The following is a 25,018-nucleotide window of genomic DNA, read 5'->3' as shown; positions in this document are numbered from 1 at the left end:
GAGTTACTGTTATCAGCCTGGATTAGACGACTTGACTCCCATGTAGCAGACAAACATCATTAGGCTGAATGATCACACTCACAGGTCTAGGTATCTGTGAGTGTTGTATGTATTAAGAATTGCTGTTATTCCTATGTGGATTAGGTGTATCTAGTGGGAAAATCAATTAATTCTTAAAATAAGATTTACATTTTCCTTCAAATAACGGATTTTACAAGGCCGCACAGGGACAAATATATTTGGATTGACAGAGGTGTTAGTCGAGTGTCTGCATGCAGGAGAGGTGGGCCAGCAAATTGGATTGGAAAGCAGCTAGGTTTGGGTGGAACAGCTGCTGACTGAATGGAAAGGGTGGGTTTCGGGATTTTAGCCGTGTAAAGTAACAGGAAATCTGTGAAATATCATAAATCAGGATTTACTGACTGGGGTTTTTGTACAGGGTACAACAAAACGGATTGAATAACAGGAGCGTGTACAAAACTCTTTACTTGCAAATTGCCAGCACCTGCCGCGGCAAATGCAGCCTCATTTAGAGCTGACCAAAATTAACATTCGTAGGCTTCAGCAATCTCTGGATATGAAAAAAATATAGGGTTCCCAAAGACGTTCTGGAGAGAGGGAGAGCTGACTCAGTGCAGGGGAGAAGCCGAGGTGAAGCGAAAGGCTTGGCAAGAACCTCCGGCTTGCCAAATGTGCCATGTTTGAGAGATCGCTTCTTAAATTAAAAAATTGGAGCTGCAGCCTGCAGTAGGCGTTTAGCTTTTATTAACCCCTTCGCTGCCTCGAGGTGCAGCAGTCATATGAAGTTACACTAAGGCATTTCCAGGCATTGGGTTCTTGAGCATTTCATTATATGTATATAGGAACCTACCTCCACAGAGTAGGCGGTAGGTGTTACACTTTTCTCATGAGCTTTGTGGTTGCACATCCAGTGCACTTGGAAAATGAGGTCCATGGTATTATCGGTGCATTAGTTCTCATGAGCTTTGTGGTTGCACATCCAGTGCACTTGGAAAATGAGGTCCATGGTATTATCGGTGCATTAGTTCTATATAATCTTTTCTTTGCCATTATTCAATCTGGCGGCGTTGCAAGGGGTTAATGGCCCCTAATTTGTGTCATGAATTTTTCAAAAATGTTATTTTTCTCCTACTATAACAAAGTCGGTCCATGAGCCAGAACGCTGTTAAACTTGGCTGAGCACCGAGTAGAGGCAGCTCTGTGTGTTCCCGTACAGCCTGAATTATAAACAGTAAGTAATATGCGCCTTTACCCACCTGACCTGTATTTTAATATGTGCTGCATTGTAATATCTGAGTGAGATGTGAGCCAGTCACAATTTGGTGGCCTTTTAACATGGAGAAGGAGAATATAACTTACATTCATCTGGCCTCTTATTAAATCATGTTATTCAGTCTCATTTTTTTTTTTTCCGAGTAGAAAAATTCAGGCCAACCACAAAGTTATGAACTCCTGTTAGGGCCAAGATCACAATTTCCCGCAGAAGAATCTTGCTCAGGTTAATCGTTTTAGCTTAAACCACCTTAAAGTGGATGGAAACCACCAGTATTTATCAATGGTGGCAAAATTAGGAAGATGGTCTGATGTACCTGGATATGGAGGTAAGTGTCACACGATCAGCTCACATCCAATCCAGGTCTTCCTCCAGTCTGTCAAGCTAATTGGCCAATCAGAATAAATATTGTGATTTCTATTTTTTGCAAGAGCAAGCGGGGAAGCATCACGTTAATGCAAGAAGGTTTTGTGGCCTGTGAGATGGTACACAGATTGCCAATACACAGAAAATAGTCCCTAGGTCCTAGGACTGGATAGTTTACAGGGACAAAAAAAGTCTGCAATTAAATGGTTAACATGGACTTGGGTTGATAGGATCAAAAGTTCAACATGCAGATGGTAGACACAAAAAAGTTGACACATAATTGCCTAGTAATCCAGATTAATGGTGCGTTCCCCCAGAATCAAGGCGATGCCCTGCCTAGGTAATTTTTGCTATCATGACTTCCTACCTCTCCGACCGTTCCTTCTGTGTCTACTCCAATGACTTCACCTCCCCCCTACTTCCACTAACAGTAGGTGTCCCACAAGGTTCTGTTCTTGGAACTTTACTGGTCTCTTTCTGTACATCCTCTTTAGGCAAGCTCATTCGCTCTTTTAGCTTCAATTATAATCTGTATGCCCATGATACTCAGATCTATTTTGCCCTTCTCTGACCTCTCCTTCTCTCCTGTGTCTACAACTGTCTCTCTGGTACCTCTTCTTGACTATACCTGTCCTACTTTATCTTGTGCTGTCACTGTTTTTCTTGTTTCTACGCTGCTACTTTTTTGTGTTGTCAATAAAATTGGCCATCCAATGCACCTATCACCCTATCTCACAATGAGGGATGACATTTTATGGACCTAGCCGATATTCCTGCAGGTGATTAGTTTACTAAGAGCTAGAACTATAAAGCGTTTGTTTGCATGCCAGTAGGGTTGCCAATCCCGGTATCGGGATTTGGCTCCAAAAACGCCGGGATATCATTCCCAGGATTGGATTATTGAATTTTGTGATTTGGCCCCAAAAATGCAAGGATTTCAACCCCAAGATTGGAGTTTCCAATCCTGGGATTTCAGGATTAGACTGCGCATGCGCAGTCTAATTTGCTGCCCGGCTGTTCCCGATGCCCGTTCTGCTGCTCTGCACAGCATGACAATAAGAGGTCACGCTGCTCAGGCCGAACAGACACTCCACTTGCCCACAGCCTCACTGCGTTGCTCCCCGGACCTGCTTCAGTCACCCACCCACCGGACATGCCTCAGCAAGTCTCCCCGGCCCTGCTCCCAGACACTCCGCCAGCCCCACAGCCACCCGCCAGCACAGCTGCCAGCCACTCCTATCTGCATGTAAATATGCGGTGCAGCCGGGTCCCTTTTTTTTAATTAGGGAAGCCAATCCCGGGATTGAGCATTTTTCAATGCCAAATTCCAAGATTTAAAAAATGCTCTGGGATTGGCTTCCCTACATGCCAGCCCAGGACATTATTGTAAGAGGTGACTGGGTCACTTTAGTGGTGACATCTGCCTTTTACCTTCTGTCCACATGTAAATGTCGACCAGAAATATTCACTATCCTCATGATTTAATCCCTGCAGTACTAATGTAGTAAAGTCCTGCTGCTGAGAAGGCACAATGCATGAGATGGGTTAAATATTTTCTCCTTCTATACTGCAGCAACTAAGAGCTGATCCTGCCCCGTCTCCCCTCATCAGACACCCGAAGCTTGTCTCCACTGCAATCTATACCCACCCACCAGTTGCATTCCTGCAAATATTGGCTACTAAGTAGCTGTAATTTTAGAATGTGAGATCCTTTAATAAATATGTGTGTTTTTATCCAAATATTTTAAGACTGAAGCCTGTTAGAAATGCAATTGGCTCCAACTACACATAACATCGGCTGAATGAGCCGGCGCGTTGGGAAGTGAAAGCAAAGCACAATTTAATTCTTGAACAATCTATGTAATCTTTGTGCTTAATCACAGCAGAGCTGCACTGCCAAAGACCTGACTCCGAGATGGGCAAGTTCCACTTCAATTTGCACAAGCACCATTGAAATTTGCACAAGCACTATTGAAATTTTCACGAGCGCCATTGAAATTTGAATATAGCAGATGCAGTTCCCATGTCTGGCTATTATTTTTATTTATTTTACAGTTTCATATATAGCGCAGCATATTCCGTTTTCCGCGTTACAATTGGAAACAACAGTGATTAAAAAAACTGAGTAGAAACAAACCGACATAGAGGAAGAAGCACGCAAGCTTACAATCTATAGGACTATGGCCTCCTATGTCTGCGGCTATGAGTCTGTTAATGCAAGAGGTCAACAGGTTCAAAAGGTCGGCATTAAAAAGATAGGTATGAGTGTTTCACATTTTTTGGAGGGTGTCAATATTGTCAACATGGACTCCCAAGTATATTCTCCATCTATTTCGACATGGATGGTGAAGTAAGAACAAGCCAGTTTAAAAAAACAACCCATAAAAAAAACACTCACGTCCACCTTGTCATGTGTCTACCTTTTTCATGTCAATCTACTGCATGTTGACCTTTTTGTTCTATCTAGACACAGTAGATCTATCAACTGGAACTACACCCATCATTATTCCACGTGACACGTGCTTTTTTGGTTTCTGTAAAGACGTTCCGTGTCTAATCTTGGAGTGGCCATTAATGCGATATCACTGATACTTATCTCCAAGTAGAGTTTTCCATTTGTGTTCTAGCCAGGCTGCAGACACCTGTACTCTCAAGTTGCCAGTTCTGCCTGCTTTACTGTCAGTGGTCCGGGTTTAGCCCAGTATTGAATTGCTACTGTATATTTCATTTATAATTTGTCAGCAAAATAATATCCCATTGGGTTTCTCTGGAGGCTGATTGAGTTATGGCAATGATCTCTCTAAAAGTTAAATAATTATTGATGTGGCTGCTGAGAATTGCTACACTTGGGTTGCGATTAATATTCATATGCATTTACTGTAGCTAAATCCCCTCGCACATGGTACGTATACATCATCATTCAATAATCACTTGATTTGCGCATTCACTAATCAGTGATCCATGCTGAATTAAGCCTGACGTCCATACTCTTACACACGTTCACCAGTAATTTGCTTATGTACGGAACACTCGCTGGTGATTTGATTGTGGGAGCAGGGGGTGAAGTTACTACTTTATACTAGTCGCTGCCATGACCAGGGGAGCGCATTACAATGGGAAATAAGAGCCGCACTGTAAAGGTGCCCATATGCTGCCTGCAACGTCTCGCAGCAGTATACGGACACCCGACAGAGTGCGATCCGCCGGGACCTTCCCGGCGGCAGGGACACATGCGATCCGTTGTGATGGATCGCATGCGTCCCTGCTTCCCACCTGCCTCGCCGCCTGGAGGAACGGGTGGTCCGACCACCTGGTCGGGTCCGATGCGCACAGGACCGCGCATCGGACCCGACGGCATGTCAGGAAGAGGCGATTTGGTCCCATTTAACGGGCCAATTGGTCACAATCAGACCAAATCGACTCGATGTATGGGGGCCTTTACTTGTATATAAAATGCTCCTTGGTGCATCCCATACAGTAGTTTGACAATACCGATGAGAACGAAGCCTTGCAGATCATGTTAACAAACACATTACTTTACTGTTACTAAATTAAATAAATAAATCATATTTGAAGAATTCATTAACGTTGAGGGGGGAAAAAATATTTTGGGCACATCTCCAGGCTGTGACATCGGATGGCTGCATCCCCAAAATTCTTAGCACTTATTTATTTACACTTTTGGCACGATTTGGTTTTTTTGCGAAATTCCCACAGTCAAAGCCGTCATTCTGCAGCAAATGGAATGTAAATGGCCAATCAGTCCCCTGAATGTGGTGTTTTAGGGAAGCCTGCAGACTGACCGCTGGCTCTGCATCTGGCTGGGGTTCCATGATCATGCCTTTCCCAAAGTGTTACTGTCCCGGCCCACGGCAAGCTGGAGCGTGATGACAGAGGAAAAACCTTGTTTTATTGCCATGGAAGGGTCTGACCCGGAAACATCATTGGCACATATGAACTGTCCTCTATCTACCAGAGATAACAGACGTATAGGTGAAATGTTTGTTCAAACACACACTCATCATCATCGCAGCGGTGACATGTCAGCAACACGGCTTAGACATGAACATAAATGTATACATGTGATGACAGCTTCACGAGTCGATCTATTTATACAGTAATTCTGTAGCTGATTTATTTAAGGAGAACACAACTGTGTATATATATATATATATATATATATATATCTCAACTATATGTATGTCTAGTGTCCATGAGTCTCCAAATCGGGTATGGATCATTGGATAAACACCAACTAGGTCGACATACAGCAAGGTCGATATGACTGAAGGTCGACATGACCGTAGGTTGACACAATCATTAGGTCGACATGGAGAAGGTCAACCGTCAAATGGACTAAATGGAGATTTTCACTTTTTTTACCCGAATGTTGGCACAGTGGACATGGACACTGAAACGTAGCACCACCACTGCGCTCACCATGCTTCGGGCACGGCGCCTCGCTGCGCTCGGCACACTATTCTATTGTCCCACCACGCCCTAGTGGATGGTAGGGCATGAAATACCGACTGTGGGCACATGTCGGTTTACAAAAAAAGTGAAAAATTCCATGTCAACCTAATGCTCAGGTCGACCTAATGACCCTGTCAACCTAACCCATGTCAACCTTTAGTCATGTCGACCTTCCGTCATGTTGACCTTCATGCATTTCGACCTAGCGGTGTCGACCTAGTGACCGTATCCCCTCCTTAACACTGCCATATTTTGGCAGCTTGTGAAACTACATCTCTTTCTCACACATGCACAAACACAGAAGGTAGCAGACTAGCTTTCGAAGCTTTTGTTTCGAGCAGGCTTACTAGTATATATAAAAGAAAAGGTATAGAGGTGCGCTAGGTAGAGGTTTTACCCAAAGTATATGCACGATGGTAAAACAATATATAAACATTTATTTTGTACAACAATGTAAAAACAATTGGTGTTCACACAAATATTCACATCACAATTAGTCCGGTGTTTGATGCCACTTTCAACTAGTGTTTTCCTGAAAACCCTACGCGTTTCGTCCCGGAGTGACTTCTGATGGGATACATTATACAGTACATCTTATATCGAATACATAGAGTGGCATCCCCGTCAGCCCAGATCACCTGAACACACTGGCAGTCATGTTAATGAAGACAACTATCACTGTTCCGCTCTTCATTAACATGCATGGTGTCACTAATGCTACCCACTTACACGATCGGATTCGAAGTGCGATGTCCATCGCAACTGATTGTATCTTATGCTGCAAAAAGTGCCCCCTTTCAGCACCTGATATCGCATGCCATCTTGCAATGACACATCGTGTGCTGGAAGAGGTCAGGCAGAGGGTGGCGGAGTAGCGTAGCGCTAGGGGGGTCAGAGCGGCAGCAGAATTTTTTGAATGGTCCCTAAAATATGCATGCATTCATTCGATTCATTGTACAGATCAGGTCAAAATCGATTGATTGCATGCAATATCTCACAAGTGTATGGGTAGCATAGGTTTGATGTGCAGAACTGGACATTGTACGCTTTTATGCTACCAGTTAGGCCATGAATGCTAATGAATGATTGTAGTTTACTAAAAAACGTCAGGATGCTATACAGTCCGAGCTCGCTGGCGGTGTGGGATGTCACCCAAACTTGCATGTTTTTTTAAAGCAGCAATAATATGCAAGACAAAATCAAGCCCTGTACATAATTTCCGCTTTAACCCCTCCCCACATATAATGGTAAATAATATATTTTGATTGTGAAGCTGTAAATAATGAGAGCCAACCTCTGAGGGTCGGGGACAGGGAGGCCCCTGAGGAGTTAGGCTCATCACCTAGGGACGTGAAAATAGTAACCATGAATGCCGGGTTCACAGTCCTGGAAATATAGTGCCGTCGGAAATCTCCTCGCAGTCCACAATGTGTCGGAATTGGATACGGCTCATTTAGATTTGTCTTGGTCTAAGATCCAATTGCCTGACAGATCTGGAAAATTAACAACATTTATATAGTAACTAAAATGTAGAAATAGTCAAATTTCCATTAATATATTAAAAAAAAAAACCATTTCCTTTTCTTTTTACTATAAATATATTTTTTCTATTTAATGAAATGTATGCCTGTCTGTATGCCTGTCAATCATCAAATCATGATTAATTTATAACATCCAACATAGCAAGAGCGTTAATATTATAAAATTTGCAATGAAAAAGAAGTAGGTACAGTATATAAAGAAATATATAGCAAATTATGGAAAAACTTATAATACTAATATGTTGTTATGTTAAATTAGTACATATTGCTGATTAATTGGTAATATGAAGGGATTCATATTAATAGGTATCATTATAACCCCTAGGAAACGCTCTACCCGGCCAGTTCATTTAAATGTCTATAAGAAATAATACTTTATTACTTTTATGGATTTTGTTGACCAATAATTTTGTTTTTGTTACTTTCATCTTCCTTTATTGCTTTTTGATCTGTATAGACCACTTTGCCTAGAAGGGTACAGGAGGGACATTTATTGGACAGCATTAGTGAGGGGTGAAGGTGGCCAAATGAAACCTTTTTTAAAGCATTTTCCCCAAAATAATTCAGAGTAATCCAGCTGGAAATTGCAATGTTACATGCTGTACTGCAGGTAGGGGCACATTTGCAGTATGCAGCTAGATTCGGGTTGGGTTGAGCACATTAGAGGTTCTAGCTCAGCTTTAAACCACAGTGTAAAGATATAATCATTATAAAGTAGTCTCTAATCTAAAATAGGTCTCTTGTTCGAGACCCCCCACTCCCTCTATATGTCAAACATTTTCTGACTTTGCATTTGTCACCAGGATGAAGTCACTGTCTAGCTTTTGCCTCCAGTGCGCTCTCCCTACATAATTTCTATCCACATGTTCCCAGAGTGTTATACTGTACGTTACCCAGAACTGACTCTATGCATCCTCTTGCCCCTGGAAAAGTTGAGTCCCATCTATTTTTTTGAAGACACCTCCTCCTTCTCAGAGCCATGTCTATGTCACGGTTCAAGTCAGTGAGTTTCTCTAATTCCTGGGCCAAATGGTGCAATTACAATTTAAGTTACCAAATGGTCACCAGATGCTTTTCCCTTTAACACAAGCAATTTAACGAGTCCTTGGGTGTAACCTCCTAATGTCTGAATCCACCTGTACAATATATATGCGTGAACTGTATTCGTCTGGGTCACTGTCTTTCAGGAAAGCACTGTGTGGGGTTCAGGCCTCTCACTTCACGTGAAATATTACCTGCTTAGTAGCATAAGCTACGTCCATTGATTTGTGTCTGTGTCACTTATGTTGCCCAGTAGAAGCAGATGTAGAAAATTCATGGCTTTTTTTATTTTTCTTTTGCAGACATTACCACAACAGGGAGACAGCCGGCTTCCTATAATATTCCATTTAGGGTGAGGGGAAAAGCTGGTTTTCTCTCCTGAAATATTTACAAAAATTCCCATAAAATTAGTTAAATATTTATAAACCACTACGCTAATGCTGTAATATATAACGTTGGCGCTGAATGCCACAACAGTTGATTTTGGAATTAAAATAAAATGCAAAATAATCAATTTTTCAACAACTGTGTAGTAGCTAAACTGATATAGATCATTTGGGTGTATTTTTATATCTATTTTTTAGACATTAAATTTTCATTGTTTTTATTTAAAACAAATGCTAAATAATTCTGTTTTACATTGTGAATAAATAATATATAGGTAAAAAATTATTTTTTATATAATGAGTAATAAAAAATAATAATATATGTAAATAATTTGGTTTTACAATGTGAAAATAACAATAATATAGCTAAAAGATTATTTTTTTATATAGTGGAAAATAATTATAATAATGAATGCAAATAATTTTGATGCAAATAATGATGATAATAATAAAAATATATGTAAATCGATAAACAGCTAAAATAGAAACCCTGAAAACAAAATAAAAATTGTCTTCTGGACACAAACATTGTAGACTGTGGTATCGGCAGAATGTTAGTATTCTGTTACTAACAGTCCAGTGATCGCTGCTGTGTTGTAGAATATTGGTCATTTGCGTTTTGCAGCATGTTGATGACTATCTTGTGGGGGGTCTCAGCCAAATAATAACACCTCGGTACTAATAAGACAATGTAGACACCATTTATTAATTTGACTCTCACCATCTTTAGACATTTTCCTGGATTTTACATCAATAATAAATTTATAAAAGTAAAAGCACATCATAAAAAAAATATATCTGTGCCAAAAAATAAAAAAAACAATATAAAATTGTATCTGGTCTATCAAAAAATCAAGTTACCCTCAACTAAAATATCAGTACAACAGTACAAAAAATATAAAAGCACTTGGGTCTAGGGTATGCTTTTGCCATCGACCCTTGGCAGCAGTTGGGGTTAGCAAAGGTTACACAGCTAAAGGAAAAATCTGTGTCCTCTTACCAGGCACAGACTGTTGTTTCTATGGTGCTTTTTATTTATTTTTTATTATGATTTTTAACTTTCAGGATACTGGATGTATACAATGATAGGAAGGGAATATGCCTTTAATAACAGTTTTATAATATATTATAGAAATATAATACAGCCGATCCTCTCCCAGCTATACTCCCATGATCTCCTTTCATTACCTCGTGGCCTGTCCTCTATCCATCGCTGTTATTGGAAGCCGCTGGGGATCGCGTCCATTATACTGTTACTGCTCATGACCGATACAGGACATACCACGTTAGTATATTAAAATAGGTTAAATAATTTGACGTACAGTAGATAGAGCTTGCTCTGTTATTGGGCAACTGCCTAAGGCTCCAGGATCTGGGGGCGCATCACCAAGTTTGTCTATGAAGAATACACCCTTGTTGAAGGTTGCGACTGTGGACCTTCTAAGAGAGAAGAAATAAGGGGTTAAAAGAGGAGATGTGAGGATGGGAATGTGAGTGTACTTGTAAGACAGTAAGGAGGGAAAGGATCACTTAAATAAATACACTAACAAATAGGGGGCGGCGTCCCCATATTACCTGCTGTGGCATATTATGTGAATATGGGCAGTACGGATTGTGTAATGGTTAGCATTACTGCCTCACAGCACTGAGGTCATGGGTTCGATCCCCACCATGGCCTGTGCAGAGTTTGTATATTCTCCCTGTGCTTGCGTGGGTTTCCTCCAGGTACTCCAGTTTCCTCCCACAATCCAGAAATATACTGGTAGGCTAATTGGCTCTGAACAAATTAACCCTAGAATGTCTGTGTGTGCATGTACAGGTGGTTGGGAATATAGATTGTAAGCTCCACTGGGGCAGGGACTGATGTGAATGTTCAATTATTATCTGCAAAGGGCTGCGGAATATGTGTGCGCTATATAAGAAACTGTCAATAATAATATGTCCTCATGCTCACTCGCAGCCACAACACGTTCCCCAATCCCTGCCTAAACACAGGGATTACATCCATAATGTGCGTTTTACACATAATTAGGGCTTATCAACCACCATAATGATAGCTAAGGCATGTGTTTATTTACACTGATAACTCCGCTAATTGTAGGAAGTACCCTTGTGGCTTCTGATTGGTTGCTGGAATACAAATAGATAAGGTCAGAGGCTTGTGTTGTGCTGCACTTGTACAATTCTGCAGAAATCATTTCTCTTGCGTGTAGAACACATCAGGGTGTCAGTACTAGGGTGTGCATAACGGAACGCATGCCTTTCTTTAGCCCCAGGGCTGCGTTAAGCCACTCCCAAAAGCAGCGACATTGACGGATGCTCCAATCAAGCGCTGCCACATCATCTTACGACCCCTATTAAGAAGTGAAAGGGACAATTTGGGGTCCATGAGTACCTCAGATGTCTCTAGTACCCCAGGCTGAGAACCTCCTTTTCTGCAATGTTTGTGATTGCAAAAAAATGTTATATGAGCACTGCTAGAAAATACAGTATTACTGCAGGATTAATAGATACCAGAGAGAGAAGCAGGCGATGGAAAAATATCTTAGCGTGCATGGTGAACATTACTGCCTCACAGCGCTGAGGTTGTGGGTTTGATTCCCACCATGGCCCTAACTGTGTGGAGTTTGTATATTCTCCCTGTACTTGCGTGGGTTTCCTCTGGGTACTCCGGTTTCCTCCCACATTCCAAAAATATACTGCCAACAAATTAACCATAGAATGTCTGTGTGTGCGTGTACATGTGGTAGGGAACATAGATTGTAAGCTCCACTGGGGCAGGGACTGATGTAAATGTTCAATTATTCTCTGTAATGCGCTGCGGAATATGTGTGCGCTATATAAGAAACTGCTATTACTAATAATAATATGTCCTCTGCATCGTTAAGCCCATATGACAATTGCTCTCACACTACTCCAAGGATTCCGTTTGACTGTGTGACACTGGTTGTTGTTGCGCTGATTCGGTTGTCAGTGTTGGAGCCGTGATATACAACAAAAACAAATATTACACTAATAGGGACTTAAATGCCCTTTAGTAATTAGACCCCAAACCCTCTTATATTATTTTATTGGCAATGAAACTCACAATTCACAGTCATATTTCAGTCTACATTGAACTGAAACAGACCCCAGATCAGCTCCGCAATGTGATTCATGTCCTGCGGGAATTTGGCCCTCATGTAGTGCCAAGAGGCTGGGGCCACCTGGGAATAATTAGGAATGCTGCAATGTATGAATCACGGTACACTGCAGCATTCAATGCCTCATTGAAATACATCAGGCAGTTGATTGACCCTTGGCCTCTGTCTCTGGCATCACTTAGTGGTGGACGGACAGAAAGCAACACACAGAAAATCTGCAAGATGAGCAAGGCCACAATAACAATAATGGCACAGACATAATATACTGTATAGGATACTGGCCACAGGGAAGCCTGGAAGGGCCACATGCAGTCAGGCATGATTAAGTCTCCGTGTCCCTCTTTCGTGGATGCTGATCATCTGGGATCTAATGACTTTTCCCCAGTGCAGCTGTTAGGATGAGAGAATGTATACAGTCTGGCTGTGTGTATATTACCGCTTAACCTTTGTGGTAGAGACGGAGAGGTTATCTCGCTGCATCCATCATCTTGCTTTATAAGAGGGCAGGTGAAAAGTAGGCGCCAACCTTAACTGCTCTCAAACTTCCAGGTTCCCTGTATATCATATTCTTGTATTCTGTCCTAGGCAACCACCTAATGGGTGACTCCTCAAAAACATTATGTGGGAAAAAAGCCTTAACACTTGAAAATGTCAAGAAAAACCTAGAAACACACTGTCTGCAACTCTTTTATTTGTGCACATGGAAACAACCTGACACCACTGGGGAGGGGGGGGCGGATGTAATTCCGCCCGAGTTCGGCGGCTATAGGGGCATCTGGAGTCATTACATCCGCCCCTGAGTGTTTCCTTGGTACTATTGTAGCTAAAGTGGCCTACACATGGGGAGATTTGCTGAGCATTCTGAGTGATGTTAAAATGCTCAGCACCCAGCTATTATTATTTATTAACAGTTTCTTATATAGCGCACACAGATTCCGCAGCGCTTTACAGAGCATAGTTATAATCAAAAACACATAACAACTTACATTACAAGACAGTTTAGGACAAGTACATGGTTAATATGGATAGTTGCACCAGGGGACAGGACACTGAAGCAATCATCAGGGTGGCAGTGGTTTGTGTCAGCGATGTGTACTGAGCGGTCTGTCAGGGCCAGTGTTCTCCAGTGACACGGAGCAATGTAGGGGCATATTCTAAGCGATCCAATTAGGTCGCTTAGAAAATGCCCTAAAATTTCCTAGTGTGTATGCCCCATAAGGAAGAGGATAACAATCAGTAACCTGTGAAATCATAGCCAGGCTCAATGTAACCAGCAGGTAACCTGATTAGATGCACAGGGACTGCGTCACGTGTAGAGCTGATGTACACAGAGTTCACCAATTTGTACGAAAATCCCTTAAAAGGCCTATGGCTCATGTGTTATAGGTACAGAGGCACTTTTGTGATTAACCGTTTTGGTGATATGCCCTGAAATTTTCCGGGCTCTGCTGCAGTGGGCAGTCCCGGAAAATTTCTGGGCATACCACGATCCCTCGCTGCCGTGGCAGATCACTCCCCGACACCCCCCCTGAGCAGCCCCAAACTTTCCCCAGTGGCTGCTACTAGCTGCAGAGCACTACCTGCAAATGGTAGTGTCTGCAGCTTCAATGGTGGGTTTTCCTGGGGTTAAGACACGCAGTGTCAGATGTGTACTGGAAATCTGCTGGGCGGGGAAAGGGGGGTGGCTATTCAGATACATGGAGGTGTTTTCGCCTTTTGGGAGTGTATCTGTAGTGTTTCCAGACACAATTGCATTCATTGTAGGCATTCATTGGAGGATGAAGAACATGCACCTACCCTAGGACTGGTGTAAGTTTCAATGGAGTGACCAATATGCACCAAGTGGTATAAGAGTGTCTATAGTAGCACAAATTGAGCATTCCAGTCCTTGCCAGTGGCAGTCCAAGAGCCCAGCGTGTCAGGAATCTAGTGGGAGTCAGTGTCTAAACCTGCAGGAGGCAGGAGAAACCACCAGTCTGTGTGACTACGTATATATTTCTGAGGAGTGGGATATTGCGTGTCGACAGTCAGGATTCCCACTGTCGGGAGGTCATCTGGCACCCTTGCTGAGAAGCCAGGCCAGTAAGCTATGAGTGTGAGTAGGCCAGGAAGTGTCTTACCTATCAGAGATAGGCTGTAGATAGATAGACTGTATGTAATTAGGTGTGGCAGCCAAACCAGGCCGGTCTTAAGCCTCTACAAGAAGTAGGCAAGACTTTGTGACTTTATCCATGTTGGGTCCCCATTGCCAGCTTTCTAATCCCTTATACTGTAGACAACCTATGGTTCTGCTTTTACATTTAATTCTCAGTTTGTCAAGGTTGTACAATACCTCAAGACACATACAATATCTCTATAAAAGGTATTTGACTTATTTATTCCTTAGAGTTCACTAGAAATCTGAAATACCAAACCTATGAATAATACTGGGCACTTATACTGAAAGCCTGAAACTGAGTCTTTGCCGGATCAGCCGGTCGCTGTCTTTTATGCTGCTCAGGTAAAGGCATCCAGTGCTAAAGTGCTGTCTCTCCATTATGCACAAGGAACCACTGTAATGGTGTGTGATCTTTGTAATACATCAGCAGCTGTTAATCTGCATATATACGCCATAGCTCACTACATGCTACCAAGCGGCAGAGCTGAGCGCTATGTTACCAGACGTGTGTCCTTATGTACCTGTGACCAGCATTCCTATCAGTCTATGGGCAGGATGCACCAACATCCATGGCCCCACTTCACTGCACATCAGTGGCTCCCCCTCCCCCCCTTACCCGGGTGCTGGCTACTGCTGCGGGCTTTGCCTCCTCCATGCACGCAGAAGGGGATGTAGGGGCTGGGTCACTCTTTTTCTTTGCTTTCTTCCCAATTGCAATGTCGATATGCTTAATGGATCTTTTTCTGAACTACTGTGCTATTGGTAGATGGGTCCTTATTTCCCGTCTCAGGTACGCACATGACTTCCTGCGCTTGCGCTACATCCTGCAGGACAAATCATAACGTTCCCCAAGCCATTGCTGAGTTTTTTGTTTAGGTTTTATGCTGTGTTGTGATTTATTGCTTGCTATCTAAAAATAAATATACACAGTTATAAATATATACACACACACATACATATATACATAACTACATAGTATACATGATTTTTTTTAAATAAATGTAGCAATATAGTATTTTATGTAATCATATTGTATTTTACAGTAATGTTTTGTTTGGTATTTTTATAAGTATGTGGTCCGTACAGCTGTTACAGATTGTCCGATGTAAATGATTATTTTGCTACGGGAGATTACGGTGTCACATAGGTTTATAGTGAAACTATCACTTGCTTGCGAATTGACGGTGATTAAGAAAGGAGATTCACCTGTCAGTCGGGTATTAGAGAGGTAACTGAGCAATGCTAGGCCAGCCCTCTGACGAAGTCCTTTGTGACGAAACGCGTAGGTGCGTGGCCTAGCTGTGATCGTGAAGCTGAGGAGAGTGAGTGTAACTGCTCTTACACTGGCAAGGTGCTGCGCACCGTTCTATGTTGTTAAACTTGTGGCAATTGTGAGCCGCTTCATGTGGTATGTGATCCTATCCGTTGGTCTGTTCATGTTTTAAATAAATATTTGTTTTATATAAGTGGTAATTGCACTATTTGGAGCACCCACATCTATTATTTTAGATACATTGTAACCTGCTGGATTCAGGAGCCCATGGTGGCTTTTGTGTGGAGCAGCATCCCTATAGTACCTCGCTGTTAACAGAGGGACTGAAAGGAAAATTGAAAGAAACAGAGCACCTCTATCTTGTTTCTATGTCTATATATATATATATATATATATATATATATATACAGTGCTTGAAGTGGCAATTTTAAAGTGGGGGTATGGAAAATTAAAGGTATGATTTATGCGAAGGCGTGCGCGCGCCAGAAAAGGGGGCGTGGTCAATAAAAGGGGTGCGGTCCATCAAAGGGGAGCGGTCAAGTGCAGTGTACCACATATCCAGATTACCAAAAATTAGGATATCAGTCCATCACTGCAAAAAATTATTTATAGTGGGAGAGGAGGAGGAATAGTGGGAGCGGGGTGGAGGAGGAGGAATAGTGGGAGACAGAAAGGACAGGAAGAAGGGGGTGACAGAGGGAGAGACAGAGGGAGAGAGACAGACAGATACAGAGAGAAAGATACACAGAGGGAGAGAGACAGAGGGAGAGAGGGAGAGACACGGAGACAGACAGAGAGGGAGAGAGACAGAGGGAGAGAGACGGAGAGAGAGAGAGACAGAGGGAGACAGAAACACAGAGAGAGACAGAGACACAGAGAGAGACAGAGACACAGAGAGAGACAGAGAGGGAGAGAGACAGAGAGAGAGAGAGACAGGGAGAGAGAGAGACAGAGAGGGAGAGACAGAGGGAGACAGAAACACAGAGAGAGACAGAGACACAGAGAGAGACAGAGAGGGAGAGAGAGAGACCGAGAGGGAGAGAGACAGACAGAGAGAGTGAACTACAGCAGGGAAGGTGAGGAGCGAGTAGGATGGAATGGATAGAGGATGGCAGAGTCAGTGACATGGAAGTTAAGGCTGCAGCGGTACCATCACTAACTTGGCAGCATCGCTTCAGGCAGGTGCGGGCGGATAAAGAAGCGGGAACAGAGCAGGGACCACAGCAGGAGGGGCTGGGTGTGGCAGAGCGAACGGTGGTAGTGGTGGCAGGCACAATGCTGTGTAGTGCATACCAGCACACTGCCTGCTATGCTGGTTTATGGGGTCAGGCGGCGGCTTTATAAAGTAAATCCAGGGCAGGAGGGATAAAGTAAATTGAAGTCCAGGGCAGGGGGAGCAGCTGGCTTGGCGGTGGCAGGGAACTTACTGCATGGCGAGTACAGGGAGGGGGAGCGGCTTGCTGGGCAGCGGTAGCGAACTTTCTGCATGGCAAGTGCAGAGAGGGGGAGAGGGGAGCGGCTGGCTGGCTGACTGGGCGGCGGCAGGGAACTTACTAAATGGCGAGTGCAGGGAGAGGGGAGCAGCTGGCTGGCTGGCGGCAGGGAACTTACTGGCAATCCAGCAGCAGCCGGGGTATCATCCACCAGGCGGGGGACAAGCCCAGAGGTGGACTGGAGAGCCACCACACGACTCATGCCACGGACGACGAAGACCGCAGACAGGCAGCACAGAGCACACACACGTGAGAGCCGGGAGGGGAGGGGACACTCTCATCAGAGGCTTGTCAGTTAAGCAGGATGGCCAATCCCCTGCCTCCTGCAGTACAGATAGCCCCTGAAAACTGATTAGTGTTAAAAAAAGGCATTTCTGGGTCTGTGGAGGAAAGGTGACGGTATGACATACCGTCCCATACCGCCCCACTTTGACCACTGTATATATATATATATATATATATATATATATATATATAAATATAGAGAGAGAGAGAGATAAATAACTCTGCACCTTATGAATAGGGATGACCTTTAAGAACTATACTTTAATCACGGGTAATTGAGGCTCATTCCTCACCACGGGCTCGGTGCCTCAGACCTGTACACTGCCTACTAGATGCATCTGGATTATTTCAAGTCAAGGAAATGTGTGAAATTAAAACCGCTACTGACGACCCCGCCACACCCTGCCACAGAATGGCTGGGGGTGGAGTGTTTGGAGTTTTTTGGAGTTTACATTCCCCCCCCCCCCCCTTTTTTTTTTTCTAGATGTGAAGTTTAAACATCTCTGGCCCTCCAGGTAGCATTTGCGAAAAAGCAAAAAGATTATTCAGATTTGTTTGATTGTGGAATGTATATGTCACCAGTCCAAGCCTGGTTTTGGGTGAGGAAATGAAAGGGCTCCCCATGGAGGTGAAATTCCTTCATTAGGAAATTGTGCACAATTTATTTGTGGTATTAGTGTGAGTATAAATCTTGCCTTGGCTTCTGGATCAGTAGTTTCCCGTGAGTATGTCACAGCTCAGCTCTGCACTCATCGGCCCTTATTCAGATCTGATTGCAGTACAAATTTGTTCTCAAAAGGGCAAAACCATGTGCTCTGCAGGTGGGGCAGATATAACACATGCAGAGAGAGTTAACACGGTGCGATATGGCTTCCGATGTTGCCGATATAGTGAACATCGGAAGCCATATCGCATGCAGATTGCATGCTTTTTTAGGGCTTGCGACCCCGATGCGCTGCAGATGCGCGCTCCTGTGTGAGTGAAAGTCGGCGGTCAAATAGAGAGGGCAGCCAAGACTATATAGTGCAGATCTGCACTATATAGTCAAAATTGTGCCCATGCATGCCGTGCCATGCAAGTCCCGATGCGTTCTGATCGCATCGGGACTCGGATAGCACGGCATATCTACCGTGTGTACACACCATTAGATTTGGGTGGGGTGTGTTGAAACTGAAATCTAAATTGCAGTGTAAAAATAATGCAGCCAGTATTTACCCTGCACAGAAACAATAAAACACACAAATCTAACTCTCCCTGCACATGTTACATCTGCCCCACCTGCAGTGCACATGGTTTTGCCCATTTTGAGAACAAATTTGTACTGCGATCATATCTGAATAAGGGCCACTATACAGCAGTATTGCTGAAGCAGACCTGCTCCTTCTCTAAAAAATACAACACGATTGATGAGTAGGATTTCTTTGGTCCTTGTTGGTCCTGTGCCAGTGACAGATATACTCCCTCAATATCAATACAATTTATTTGAACAATAACAGAATCAACGCAGCCTTAATAATATAGAGCCCAGGATGATCGCAACATACAAGTGAAGCTATATATTAATGTACAAGTTGCAAGACTGTCAGTACAAGTCATTAAATCAAAGGAAAGAGAAAATGGAATTCCTTTTTTAAAAAGAGCTGAGATTACACATACGTTCCTTTTGTTGTTTCCGATATATGGCTGCGTTTTCTTTGCTTGTACTGATCTGAAGTGTGTTTTTAAGTTAAAAATGAAGTGACAACTGTAACTGACTCCACCTGGCTGTCATTCCGTTACCTTCTGTTATACGCACCACTCATGTAACTGTAGGCCACCAACTGTCAGTAAATGTTTTAGGCTGGGTACACTATTTATTTATTTACAGTTTCCGTTGCATATTCCGTTGCGCTTTACAATTGGAAATAACAGTGATTAAACAAACTGGGTAGATACAAACTGACATGGAGGTAGGAGAACCCTGCTCGCAAGTTTACAATCTATAGGGATAATAGGAGTGATACATAAGGATAGAATTCCATAGCATGGCAGTCCCAACAAATTACAAGACATTGATGGGATGCAATTAGATATAAATGCTACTGGAGGTTGTGTGGGGGTTCCGGAATATGATAGGCTTGCCTGAAGAGGTGAGTTTTCAGGGAATGCTTGAAACTTTGGAGTCTAGAGGTGAGTCTTAGTGTGCGTGGAAGGGCATTCCATAGGGTGGGAGCTGCCCGACAAAAATCCTGCAAGTGTAAATGGGAGCAAGTAATGAGTGTGGACGAGAGACGCAGATCTTGTGCAGAGTGGAGAGGTCGGGTGGGGATATATTTTGAGATAAGCAAAATGATATAAGTCTGTGTAGTCAGAGTAATGGATTTGTATGTAAGTAGAAGTATTTTATATTGCATGCGGTAATATACAGGCAACCAATGGAGGGACTGACAGCGGATCAGCAGAAAATGAACGTCTAGGCAGTTAGATCAGCCTCGCAGCTGCATTCAAAATGGATTGTAGTGGTGAGAATATTTTCTTAGGAAGACTGGTAAGGAGGCTATTGCAATAGTCAATGAGGGCATGGATTAGAGTTTTTGCAGTGTCTTGTGTAAGGTATGGCCGAATTTTGGATATGTTTTTTAGATTCATGTAACATGATTTAGAGACAGATTTAATTATGAGAAATGAAGGACAGTTCAGAATCGGGGATGACCCCTAGGCAGCGAGCTTGTGGAGTAGGATTAATTGTTGTGTTCTCAACAGTGATAGAGATATTAGGTTGGTAACTACTCTTGGCTGGTGAGAATATAATTAATTCTGTTTTAGAAATGTTGTACACAATGAGAAGGTGAGAAGGTTCATCTGCCGTCCGCTGACAGAGCGGCCAATAAGGTAGCAATACACACTTACCCAATTAGCTGTTCCATATGTCGGGCCAGACATCACAACTGATATTTAAATTTGCCCGTCTACTGTGATATCTTTGTCAGCGGTTCCCGCAGCCAGTGTGTGGGTCGCTCAGACACACATGCAGATGCTACAATATGTCTTGCAGATATCAGCATCATCTGGGCTGCAGAGATAATTTAGCAGTCTGTGAACTATGTCGTTCACAGCCATATTGAGTATAAATGTTGTGATTTTTTTTGGGATATTTCAATATTTGATATAACAAACTATGGGGGAAATTTACTAACAAAAATAAGCCTATTTCAGGCGTATTTGTAGGCAGTCGTCTGCAAATACGACACATATTTTGGGCATTTACTATGCTGAAAATACGGCAGTTCATATTCAAGGCACAAAAATTCATATTTACGAATACGAATGTATACGCCATCGGAAGAATACAAATAGGAATCACCATTCAGTCGAATGGTGATTCCTAATTTACTAAGCGGCCACATGCAATATACGGCCACTAATTGCCATGAAAATACAACTCATTTTCCAGGCGTATTTGGTTTTAGCTTGCACAGATCAGTTAGATCCATGCAGGCTTCAGTGTAAAAAAAAAAAAAAATTAATAAATAATTAAAAAAAGATGGCGTGGGAATATCCCCATCCCTATAGCCTGTACTTGGACCACGTGGCACGTGGGAGGAGACTGACATCAATGCCCGGAAGCACAAGCCATCGGAGAACAGCAGCCGGAAACATGATCCCCACAACCGGAAGTCGCTGCACTGGACTCCGGCACGGAGAGGGAGCCGCTACAAGCAAGTTCCCGGCTACATACAGTAGTAAGGGAAAGGTAGTTCTTGTAAACGCATACAAGTTTACTCAAGGCTTGATACAGCACTTTTGCACTTTGTCTCCAAAAGAGCTTAAACATTGTCAATCATTTTATTGACGTTTTATATATATATATTTTTTTGGGTATTGCATCTTTCTTCTTTCCTCTTCAATCTCTCTATCCCTTTTAATAGGGCTTTGTTTTTCATTACGTTGAAGCGTTATAATATTTTAATACATTTGAGAGGAATCTTTTAAAATGACATATCCAAATGTAGATGAGCCCCAAAGCAGTTAGTAAGAGCTGCTATACTTGGTAAAGAAAAGTCACTGGTACGTGTAAGGGATATGCGGTTCCACATAAATGGATACAAGACATGCATGTAGCCATAGGGATCATTGTGTTTTATCGCCAACGCTGGGAAATGGCGCTGATAATTCAATGTAAATGTATCTTGTTCCTTTTTTCCCCAAAAAACAGCTACATAATGTGGGTTAGGTGAAATAAGGGAGATTGCTAGACTAATCAGGGAGAGAGGGAGATTGCTGCTATTTCTGGGAGTCTCCTGCAGAATGCAGGAGGGTAGGCAACTATGAACTAGTTTGACGTCACTGCTGTGTAACTAGGTTTGCACATTGTGACCGGTGTGGATGACAATGGCATTCATACGGTGTGGCTGGTAATTTTGTATTGGTGTCTGGAATTTGTAAAGTAACTGGGGTAATAATATGTGTGATGTAGGCAGTGTGATTATTCCACTGCGTTGAGCAATTAATAATGCTCAATATAGTAACTAAAAATAACGATTCACCCTTACACTTCACACAAAAGCACACAGTAATACACATATACCTTTTTAAAGTGTAAAAAAATACATTTTAATATAAGCATACAGACAGCTCCTCTAATATAAGTGATGGATGTGATGTATATGTTTTGATTTGGGTCAGATTTCCTTTTCGACATTTGAATTCATATTTAGTGATTAAAATGACATTCTGTTTGTATGGAAGTTCTGAAATGTAGTGAATAAGCTAATTTACCCTTTTTATTTTATTTACATAAGGTATTTATTTATTTCGTTAAATAGCAATTAGCATTACAAAATAGTTTTCGGTGATACATAAAATAATTCCTCTTCTGCCCAGACAGCAGACCCTGCACAGAGAGCGGCATTTATTCGCAACCCCAGTAACTTGAGTGCCATCTCCTGGACACAAAGGGCACAGAAATGTAGCTAATATTCACTGACTCCCCAAGTCAGCATCCAAGAATAGTAAATATGTGTCACATTCTGACAGTTACTTTAAAGCAGTATTAAAAGTAAGGCTGTAGTTTGTTTCCATTTATGTAATAATTTGCCCTCTAAGGTACCTTTCTCTTGGTGGTTAATTATCCTTATAAGGAGCCAAATTTCCAATCTAAAAGGGCAGAGAACATCCACAGTGCTGGGTAGGTTAAGTCAAGGCTCTTTGCCTTACATTGTGGAGCTGTTAAGTACGGCAGCCCCCACCAGAAAATTGTATATCGCAATTATAAAATAAACTGGTCAATTTGAAAACAGTAAAATTATGATTGATAGATTCATTTCTATCTTATATGATTTTTTTGACTATGATAATATATTAATACTACTACTAATAATAATAATATTTGCAGATATATCTTGGTTTTGCACTCTAATTGGGCTGCATAAACAGAATATACACCATTATTTCTGACTAGGTGAATGTTGTATAAGTGTCTCCTATTGATCCTTTTATTTTAACATTGTAGTTAGCCAATAAATAGTATTTTATTCCATTTACAAACCACAGATTTTTACAAGCTCTACTACTCCATAAAAAAGTACCTATTCTTCTGAAAAGTGTATTGAGCACGCAGGAAAACAAATTAAAGTTAAATTTAGTGCGTGTGGATTAAAAAGAGTGAGAAACCGTTTATTTATATATAAATATATATATATGTACGCGTGCGCACGTGTGTGTGTGTGTGTGTGTGTGTGTGTATATATATATATATATATATATATATTGCTGCAAATTGTAATATATTTAACATTTTATTGCCTTTTGTTCAAAACCAGTTCTAGACTCATTTTAGAAATGTGTGTGTTTTAATACTCATTACTGACCCAAAATTTAAATTAAGATGAAACATTTGTTTTATTACATATTGTTTTATTATTCATGTTGTATATTGATCTATATTGGATAATGCTATACTGTCTATAATATATATAATATTATCAAACAATACAATTATTGAGAATTTAAGGTTGATTTAATAAACTCATTTACTTAATAGAAATATGTTGGGACCTCCTACATACATCATTGGGAAGCGCTTATAGGTGGCTATATAGATAAGATGTGTTTGCTATTACTTTGATAAATAAATCTTCCCCATGTGTACTAAATATAACTAGTTACGTTTTGTCCTGCTTACTAATCTCAGTTGATTTAAATTCTCTTTTTCTATTATGACAAATCCTGTTTCTGCATTAATACAGTACAAAGTGGCATTTTTATAATGTCTTAGAATAGGAAAGGCAAAAAAGACAGCAAACCTTAATTCCTGACATGCTGTTGCTGTAAATCCCCCATGTCTTCTTTAACTGTCAAAAGAAAATTGAAATACTATTGAAATACAAACAAATTATTGCTGCATGCACAATACATACACAGTACATCTAGCGCAGTACATCTAGCGCAGTGGGCATTTCTCCTTGTGGCATGTGTATAACTGTATAGAAAGTTTTATACTTCAGCAGAGGGAGTTTTTACCGCACACAAACTTCTTATCTTTTGTTTTGTTTAGCGGAAAATATTAAAATCATTGTAAAGCGTTATGTCTTATCTATCATGGATACATAGAAAATGAATGTGTTGCAAGAAAAATTAAATAAAGCTGCATATGTTTGTTTTATCACTGTCTACTATTGTAAAGCGCAACGGAATCTGCTGCACTATATAAGAAACTGTAAATAAATAAATATGTGAAAAAAATATAAAGACAATGGGAACAAATTACTTTCATAATTTAAAATAATAATTAAACACATTATAATAAAGACCATATACAGTGTGTGTGTGTGTGTGTTGTGTGTGTGTATATATATATATATATATATATATATATATATATATGACAGATGGATATATGTTTTGGATAGATGTATCGGAACAATGCTGAGATAAATGAATTAGTGAGGGAGAAGGAATAAGCGTGTCAGTACTTACAGTCTGCAGGACTCGCCTCTCCTCTCCCCGCGTCTGTTGCCCTCTGGGTTCGTAGGGAAATGTGTTTTGCAGAATCAGAAATTAAAGAGAGGAATTTGTCAAAACCACTCTTAGATAAACACAACAAACAGACACATTTGAAGTCTCTTTATTTTCCTTCTGCAGCAGACGAGAACTGAGCAAAATCTCTTTGAGAAAAGCAGTTCCTCTATAAATGTGACTTTTTTATAGGGAGGTTTCGTTCTAGATATTAAATAATACAGAAGGGAGAAAAAAAAACTGGATGTTGTGTTTTTGTATTTCCAGATTCATTATCGGTTGTGCTTTTTTTTTTATTTCTCAGATTTATTATTGACATTGTAAACAGTATGGTTGTTAGAGCAATATAAAAAGAAAACTTTCACACTTTGCTAGGAAAATATATCCCATCCCCCTCTATCTGGCAGGCAAGAAACGCTTGGTATCTGTAGCGATCACATGCACAGTATTGCTCTATAATTTGTATTTTTATAGTCAAGCAATTGTTTCTCTGTTTCCCTCCCCATTGGAGCTCACAATCTTTTTTCATCGTAAAGGGGTTGAGGCAATAACTAAGTAGATGTCAGACA

At 41.5% G+C, this 25,018-nt stretch overlaps 2 long non-coding RNA genes across 2 annotated transcripts in view; one reads left to right on the top strand and one right to left on the bottom strand.

Moving 5' to 3' along the window:
* The window catches only part of LOC146045649 (uncharacterized), a 280,538-nt gene that overhangs the window by 211,382 nt on the left and 44,138 nt on the right, over nucleotides 1-25,018 (top strand). The window lies entirely within an intron of this gene.
* Nucleotides 10,295-24,577, bottom strand: LOC146045301 (uncharacterized). Its single transcript, XR_014465408.1, has 3 exons — nucleotides 24,411-24,577; nucleotides 23,738-23,785; nucleotides 10,295-10,541 (listed from the first exon to the last, which is right to left on the bottom strand). It is a non-coding gene; the product is annotated as an uncharacterized LOC146045301 (long non-coding RNA).

This window comes from Crinia signifera, chromosome 11 (assembly GCF_055691185.1).
Source record: "Crinia signifera chromosome 11, ASM5569118v1, whole genome shotgun sequence".
Taxonomy (NCBI): Eukaryota; Metazoa; Chordata; class Amphibia; order Anura; family Myobatrachidae; genus Crinia; species Crinia signifera.
This window is presented reverse-complemented; position numbering and strand designations above follow the sequence as displayed.